This window comes from Fukomys damarensis, unplaced genomic scaffold, assembly GCF_012274545.1.
Source record: "Fukomys damarensis isolate Sample0158 unplaced genomic scaffold, DMR_v1.0_HiC HiC_scaffold_18, whole genome shotgun sequence".
In the NCBI taxonomy this organism is placed as follows: domain Eukaryota; kingdom Metazoa; phylum Chordata; class Mammalia; order Rodentia; family Bathyergidae; genus Fukomys; species Fukomys damarensis.
The window spans coordinates 37,460,578-37,469,058 of NW_022900930.1; positions in this window are offsets into that span (position 1 = coordinate 37,460,578).

Genomic DNA, 8,481 nt, shown 5'->3' on the forward strand with positions numbered 1-8,481 from the left:
AAAAAAAAAAAAAAAATGAAAACCAGGGAATATATCTCAGTCCAAAAATCCTGGGTTCAATCCCCAGTACCCCCCAAAAAATGCATGATCAAAAGCCTTTAGGAGATGCATTAAATAAAGTGAAGCAAGAACCTTTGCTGTAGGAATTCTCTGAGTTTTTAATATTCTGATGTACATGATGGATCTTTAAATGTGTACATCTCACACTCAGTGCATCTCATAAGAACAATACTTGGAGCACCAGACTTAGAGAAATTCTGACCTGGAGAATAAAATCTAAACTGTTTTGAATGATTCTGAAGGACTTCTACCTCCCTACCCATGTCCCAGCCTTGCAGTCTTTTAAATTCACTCACTGAAGTTTCTTTAGTCAAACTGCTACCTCCCGATGTACCTATTTCCCCATGAGAGCTGTGCTCTCTTCCTTCAGGGACTTCCCTCCCTTCTCAGCCAATCCAGCCAACCCAGGCGGTGCTTCTCTATGAAGGGTGCCCAGTTCTCCCAAGGAGAATTGTTTTTCCGTCCCTAATCTGCCTGAATATTTTGTTTTCAACTATATGAAAACACAATACACTCTGTCTTATAGGGTTTTTTATTTCTCATTCTCTAAAATAATTTATTTGGGTTATTTGTAGTTACTCAAGAAAAGACACTTTCAAATTACAGAATCTTTTGTCCAGCATTGATCTTAATTTTGTTCCTAAAAATGGTGTTTAATTTTAGTACTATATTATGTTTTTTTAAATGTCTGAAACCCTAAAAGACTATAAATTTGTAAGGGATAGAATTAAACCCTGTCCATTTTTGTATTTTTCATAAGAGTTAACAGGGTCCAATAAACATGATACATGCTAAATATGGGAAGAGTTATTAACTATACAAGATCTGTATCTATAGTAACTTTGATTCAAAATAAAAATGAAAAAATCCAGAAATAATAGATATTTTAAAGACCTGTGATCTCTCTATTAATGAATTCTCCACTTTGAACAGTTTAAAAGAACCATTGATGCTTTCCCTCTTTGAATTCTATAAACCAAATTGACAGTAATTTTGAAAACAAACTGAGCATTTTAATTTCATTTTAGTAATCGGCAGTAAGCAAGATGCAGGAATCACGGCTTACTGGGAAGAGAGTGGATGTCATTTGGGCAGAAGCTCAGTCCCTACTTGGCTTTAATTCCAGTGGGAAATGGTAATTAGATATATTCAGATTCTGACCATCTGGAACTATAGGAAGCTCCTAAATTTGATTTGTGTTGGAGGAATTGTGGTCAAGAAAGGAACATGCACACGGTGATTTGGACGTACTCCAAAATGTGGCCTTTTTGGACCCAAAAGCACGTAATTCTAGAAGGAAAATGTGAACAGAGTAATTCTTCCCTTTGGCCCAGAGCTGTTTCTTGGAAACCTGTCTGGAGAATGCACGGTTAACTGATAAGTATCTATCCAGAATGTCTAATCTCATGGTCAATAAACAATTTGATATTTTGCCTTCACATGAGAACACCAAGGCATGGTGTTCAAAGCAAGACCTGGGTAAACTCTGTATACTGTAAGCGTTAACAAAGTAACAAAGAGAAACATCTAAGCAGTGTGCAGACACAGTTAACTTACACACACACACACACACACACACACACACACACACACACTGCAGTAGTAACATCAACACAGCTTTGTTCCAGACGTTTCCAGGAATGCCTGAAAGATGTGGCTTTAGGTTTATTTCAGAGGCGAATAATGACATTTATAGAAAATAACAAAGTCCAACAGGACTGTATAGATTGGATCCCAAGCCAATCTTCCTGGAATACTATGATTTTACGAGAGCCCCTACTGCTGTGACACAGGGCCGCCAAGGTATGAGGGTGACTGAACTGACTAGCTGAGGGAAGCAGAGAAGGAACAGACTGGCTCAGCTTCTCCAGCTATTGCTGAGCTAATCATGGGGCAACCAGAGAATGTGTTCTTCACTAGGAAGATGAAAAACACTTCCTCTTAGAAGTTTGCCTCTGTGTACAGCCCTAGGTGAATATAATCCTTATATTAAAAGTTTCCACTGTGAGAAATGTACTTCAATACAACCTGCTAAAATAAGTAGTTCTGTTCTGGGAGAAAGTTAGGATATGGGTTTGAATGACTTCAAACATCACAACTTCTTTAGAAATCCTGGATCTGCCACTCACTACCTTTGCACTTCTGTCAAGACTGTAAGTCTCCATTTCCTGGTTTGCAAAGTAGGGAAAATTCTCCCTACACATGTGGTGGCAAAGACAGAGAAGGACACACATGTGTGGTTATTCTTTTATAGTAAGCACCCAATAAATGCCTGCTCTTATTTTTCAGTCCTGTTATTTGGGAGTCTAGATAAAAGCATCATAAATGTCAAGGAGGTATTTTATTGTCCAATGAGATCTGGTTTTTTTCAAACAGAATATATCTGACTGCTTCTGTATTCCCCACCTTACAAACTAAGTCCATGGTGATTCAGAGCAATAAAAAGAGTAACACCTACTACTTATTGAAATCTATGATGTTCTAAGCATTTCTGATACCTTATATTCTCCTTTGTTTCTCAGGGTAAACGTAGCTTTATGGGGCCGGGGATTTAGCTCAGTGGCTCTGCCGCCTGCCTTGTAAGCCCAAGGTCCCAAGTTCAATCCCTGGTACCAAAAAAAAAAAAAAAAATAGCTTTATGCATGTTTTACTAAGAAAGAAACTGAGGCACAAAATGTCCAGATGACCTGCCTGAAAGCACACATCAAAAACATGCAGCACTGGGCTTCAACTCCAAGCCTGACTGCTCTCAGCAACTGGTAAGGGTGGGACTCAGAACGCTTCCAGATTGTTTTGCTTGCTGCTTAGGGAGAAAATGCATGCTGACTCCGGTTGGTAACAACTGCCCTAAAACCCCAGTGCTCCAACACACATCTACAGAGTCATTCTCAATGATCGAGACCACACGTCATTTTTATACATTTTTATACTCCTTCTCAATTCTGTTTCTCTCCGTTCCCTGCTTTATATTTCTCTATAGCACTTGCCTTCTAATTTATTACAAAAACTGACTGATTTAGTTTGCTGTCTGTGTCCCTCCACTAAACTAAAGAACTAAGAACTCTAAAGACATATTCCAGGCTGTTACTTAAATATTTGAAAGTTCGTAAATTGTCAAATGCATGCTACTGCCTTACCCCAAGGATCACCCCAGTGTCTACCCTCACTGTGATTAGCTCCGCGGTGGAACACCTCTTACTAGTACAATTGTGGGGAGAGAGTCCTGCATGTGTCCCCAGCTCACTTGCTCATGCTTCAGATCGATAATGGAGCAGAGAACACCTCCTGTTCTCCCTCACACACACACCCGAGCCTTTCGCTCTTTCCCTCATCCAGCTTTCTTATTTTCGATACCACCTAACTGGTGCCAGTTGCTGCTCATCTAAATATTTCTCTTTGTATGACAGCAGGCAAGTCAAACTCGACATGTCCAATACTAAAGTACTGACCTTTGCCCCCAAAACTTGTTCTATCCCTGGACTTCCCAACTCCATAAATAGTCCTACACCTTTCAATTGGTCAGGCCAATTATCTGGCATCATCCATGATGCTTCTCTGTGTCTCTTTTTTTTCTTTTTATTGAGTTTATTGGTACAGTCTAGGTATATATTACAGTTACATTCATTATTGGGATTCTGTACCTTTACATAATAGGTCTTGATTCTCATTTTTTCCCCTTGACCCTGCCCTCCCTTAACACCCTCCTCCCCTCCCCATTTACAAACACTTTATTTCCATTTTTTAAATTTCTCATATTTTTTTTCCTCTCCCTTATTTCCTTTCCCCCACCCTTCCACTTTCCCTACGTCTTTAGCCCTTTATTTCCAATTTTTTTCCAGCTTTAATTGAGTTTATTGGTACATTTTAGGCATACAGTACAGTTACATTCATTGTTGGGATCTTGTACCTCTACATGACAAGTCTTGATTCTCATTTTTTTCCCCTTGTCCCTGCCCTCCCTTCACCCCCTCCTCCCCTCCCCATCTACAAACACTTTATTTCCATCTTTTCATTATCTCACATTTTTTTCTTTTCCCTTATTACCCTTCCCCTACCTGTCCCACCTTCCCTACACCTTTAGCTCCTTTCTTCCCATTTCACAATGTCAGTAATCGTATTAGGATCTTATGTATTATTGCAGATTATTCACACCAGAGAAACTATTCGGTATTTACACATGTGTGACTTATTTATTTCACTTAGGAGTATATCTTCAATATGTTATAGCCCTTTATTTCCTATTTCACATTATTAATTATCTCATTAGGATCCTGTGTACTATTATAGTTTTTCACACCAGGCTTCTCTGTATCTCATAAGCTTCACCCAATACACTAGCAACCCCTGTTGGCTCTACTTTCAAACCCCATCCTGAATCCTACTGCTTAGCAGAGCTCTACTGCATTGTCCACGTCCAACCTTCTATGTCTCCATAGTCTCCTAGACTACTGGTCTCCTCACTTCCTTCTTTGGCCCTTAAAATATTTTTAATCACAAAAGGCAGAGTGAATCTCCCATACGTCACATCTCTGCTCAAAACCTTCCATGGTTCCCAGGTTCAATCCAAGCAAACAATGAGATCAAACTTGATCTACTGCCAACCATGTGCTCTAGACCTCTGTTTGCTGCGTTTCAGCCACAATAGTCTTTCACGGTTCCTTCAACTCACTCTGTAGTTCCTGCTCCAGGGCCTTTCCATTTGCCCTCTCTAACCAGAAAACTTTCTCCGAAACCCATCTGCCTTTTTCCTTCCCTCATTTTAAGCTCCCAGTGAGACCCTCTGTAACAACAGTATTTAAAGTCAGACTCCTTCTCAATTCTGTTTCTCTCCGTTCCCTGCTTTATATTTCTCAATATCACTTGCCTTCTAATTTATTACAAAAACTGACTGATTTAGTTTGCTGTCTGTGTCCCTCCACTAAACTATGTCTCCATACGGACAGGAATTGTTTTCTGTTTACCTCACTGTTGAGTCCCCAGCACCTAGAACATTTCCTGGCACACAGAAGACCATATTTGTTCAATGAATCAAGATGAACTGCTCATTACCCAAAAAAAGAAATCATTCAGCATTATATCTTTTTGTAGCCTTTCTCATATTTCTATTGGTTGATTTTGTTAATCATGAGATTGTTCACTTTTTTTTTTTTTTTTGCCAGACTAGAAGTAACAAAAGATCGTGCTCATACCACTGATTCTGTCTTTATACCCCTGGCTGCTTAACAACTGGCGCAGTGCCTATGATCCGGCTGATTAGCCGATGCCTGCTGATATTTGCTAAATGAACTGGACCGAGAAGTTAGCATGGATTCTGTGAAGGCTCCATATTCCTGACAACATTATAAACAGGTAACTCACTTGCAAAAAATGTCCTGATATGACAAGAGAGGCTTTTTTACCCATTAGGCAGAGGTTGCAAAACTAGATACAAATCATATAGACAAAATACTTGAGGCAAAGTCACAGTTAAACCTGAGCACACATTGCACTCTGTGTAGGAGTTGTCTGTCTGGGTTTGGGGTGAGTGTTTCTTTCCATTTTTTCTTTTGTATGATTGTAAGAATGTCATCTTTCTTCACAGATTTGAGGTATAAGGGCTTCATCTAAGAGGTATAAGGGCTTCTTCGGGAGATAAAAGAAAAGAATGTTATAGGATTATTCCAGATTGGCATCTAAGAGGTATAAGGGCTTCTTCGGGAGATAAAAGAAAAGAATGTTATAGGATTATTCCAGTTTATTCCAATTTACAAACGTAAGTTGTCTGAAGGCTGAAAGCCAGAGAACTAAGCCAATTCTTCACTCTTGAGAGTAATCCGGTTTTGTGCTTTAAAAAAAAGTTCATATATATGAAGGTATCCTTGTCCAGAGAGGCTTTTTTAAACTGTCTTAGCATGAAAATACATTAAATTTGTTTTGAAGTTAGGAAAAAAATGGGTTTTCCTAGTTTTTTCATTGGTGTTATTCTGCCATCTAGTGACCACCAAGTGTATGACTCTCTTGCCCAGGTTAAAATCAAACGCGAGTCAAAACTCCCAAGAAGCTGATTTGGCCAAGATGCTTCACTTCCACAGAGGAGGTCGTCTAATGGACTAAAGCCTGTTCTTGGCATGGCCCAGCATTTTAAAAAAGAATTTCTCATAGGGAAGGGTGGAGGGGGTGAAGGGAGGGCAGGGGAATGGGGAAAAAATGAGAACCAAGACCTGCCATGTAAAGGTACAAGATCCCAATGGATGTAACTGTACTGTATACCTGAAATGTACCAATAAACTCAATGAGAAAAAAAAGAATTTTTCTATTTTTAGCTTTCAAATAGGCAAGTTTTATGGGCAAATTCTTGGTAATAAATCACTTCAGTTGGACTTATGAAAGAAAACATCCTAATTAGGGGATCCTGTCCATTAGGGGATACTTCTGATTCCACAGCAAACAGGCAGATGCTGCCGGTCAGGCAGGCCTGGGACACTTTTCCCATCACTACAGTACCAAGAAGCTGCAGGACAATCATAAAAGGAAGTGCAAGGATTTTCACGCTTTTAGATGCATGTGAATTTCTCGCCTTTTGGATATATGTGAACACAAATGTTTCTGCTTATTTTCTAGAATTGACTATAATCATAAAACCTCTACATTATATAACATTATTTATCTTCTAATAAATTTAAATTATTACTCTCAACTGAACTATAAGTCCCTGGAAAATGGCCATCGAGCTTTTGTAGATTCTTTTTTTAATCTTCAAGGTTACAATATACTGTACCACATCACACGAGGCCATAAAAAGTAGAATTACTCTCTGCCAAATGAGCCCAAACCGCTGACATATTTACTTCATTTTTCACCACACTTGCTTTGTATAATAGGAGTGACTTGTCTGTTGAAGTAACATAACTATTTTCTGAATAATCTCCACAGAAAGAAAGCACTACATGATGCAGAAATTGGAATGTGTTTACTTAACTGTTTGTCATAAAAACAAAAGGAATTGTGTGGACTTGAAAGATCACCTTGTTTAGCCAGGATCCAGCAGGGACAGATCTAGAAAGTAAGAAAGTAAGTCTCCAAATTTACACCTTTCAGGGAAAGCTTTCCATCCCAATGGAAGCATATTTAAGACAAAGCAGAAAATTGAGGTGCAGGCCTCATAAGCTAACAATGAGCATCACTTCTTGGCCTTTTGGCTAAGATCAAGTATAATCTAGCAATTAGTTCCTGTTTTGTTTTTTTTAAGGCAAGAATTTCTCTGATTCACTTTACCCAAGGGACTGAAGTAAAGTGTTTCTCACTGGTAGGATAATTAGAATTATGGGTATTGCATATGCAACATATATCTTTATAAGAAGAGAAAACAGTATTTATAGAAACTCCAAAATCATAGACTGCATCTTCTTTAGAAATAGTTCTTTAGTAGATAATAAGTAATTGATTTTATTTTACCTTGTACTAGGAGTAAAGTTTTAAAATAAAGATGGCTTTAAGTGTTTACTAAGAACATTATACAATACACCCTTAGCATTTATGCGTTTTTTAAAAATGTTTGTGAAAGACTTTTTAAAGTTTGTTGCCTCTATGTTTCACTCCCCCGTGACTTAATGCAGAGATATTTCCTAAAATCTGCAGTCTTTGCATACATTTCAAAGCATCTTTTCTTTATCCAACGTGAATCCACTAACCATGGACTACCTCTGAGAATCTATTTTTATCACATAGAATTATTGTAAAAGTTTTTTTCTGAGATCTATGCATGATTTGAAATATTTTGTGACAAAAGAGTAAATGTTCCAGAGCAATAAATAAGTCCTGGCCGTAATGAAAAGATTCAGGGGCCTGGCATGGAAGGCTTCTATGAAGAAAGAACTTGTTCTTCTAAGGAGTAGTTTTCAATTCAGCAGCTAATCAGAACCAAATCTCTTTGTTTTTGTTTCTCTTTTCATGATACTCATTTTGAAATTTCAATTAGTATTAAAGGAAAATAGAAGGCTTTATATTTATTTTTAAAAGATACATTTTTCTGAACTGAGAAGCAGTGCACATTCAAGAATAAGCAGCCATTCAAGGTCTCAAGGAGGCAAATCTCAAGAAAATTACACTGGCAACAATAAAAGGGATGAGACCGAAGTTGGTGAGACTAACGGGGAGCCATTGAAACAATTCAGACATCTGGGTCAAAGGAGGCAGGCCTGGGTAGGAATGGTTAATGGGAGGAAAAAAATGTGAAAGATATTTTGAGTAAAGATCTTTTTATTAGCATGTGTTTCTTGTTGAACACTGTATGATTGTTCACAGAAGCCACTGCACAGTAGATGGGGCTCTGAAATGGCCTCCAGTGTGTGTGTGTGTGTGTGTGTGTGTGTGTGTGTGTGTGTGTGTGTACTGTACATAAAATCTAGAAAAGTGATGCAATGCCACCAATAGTCAGTGAGG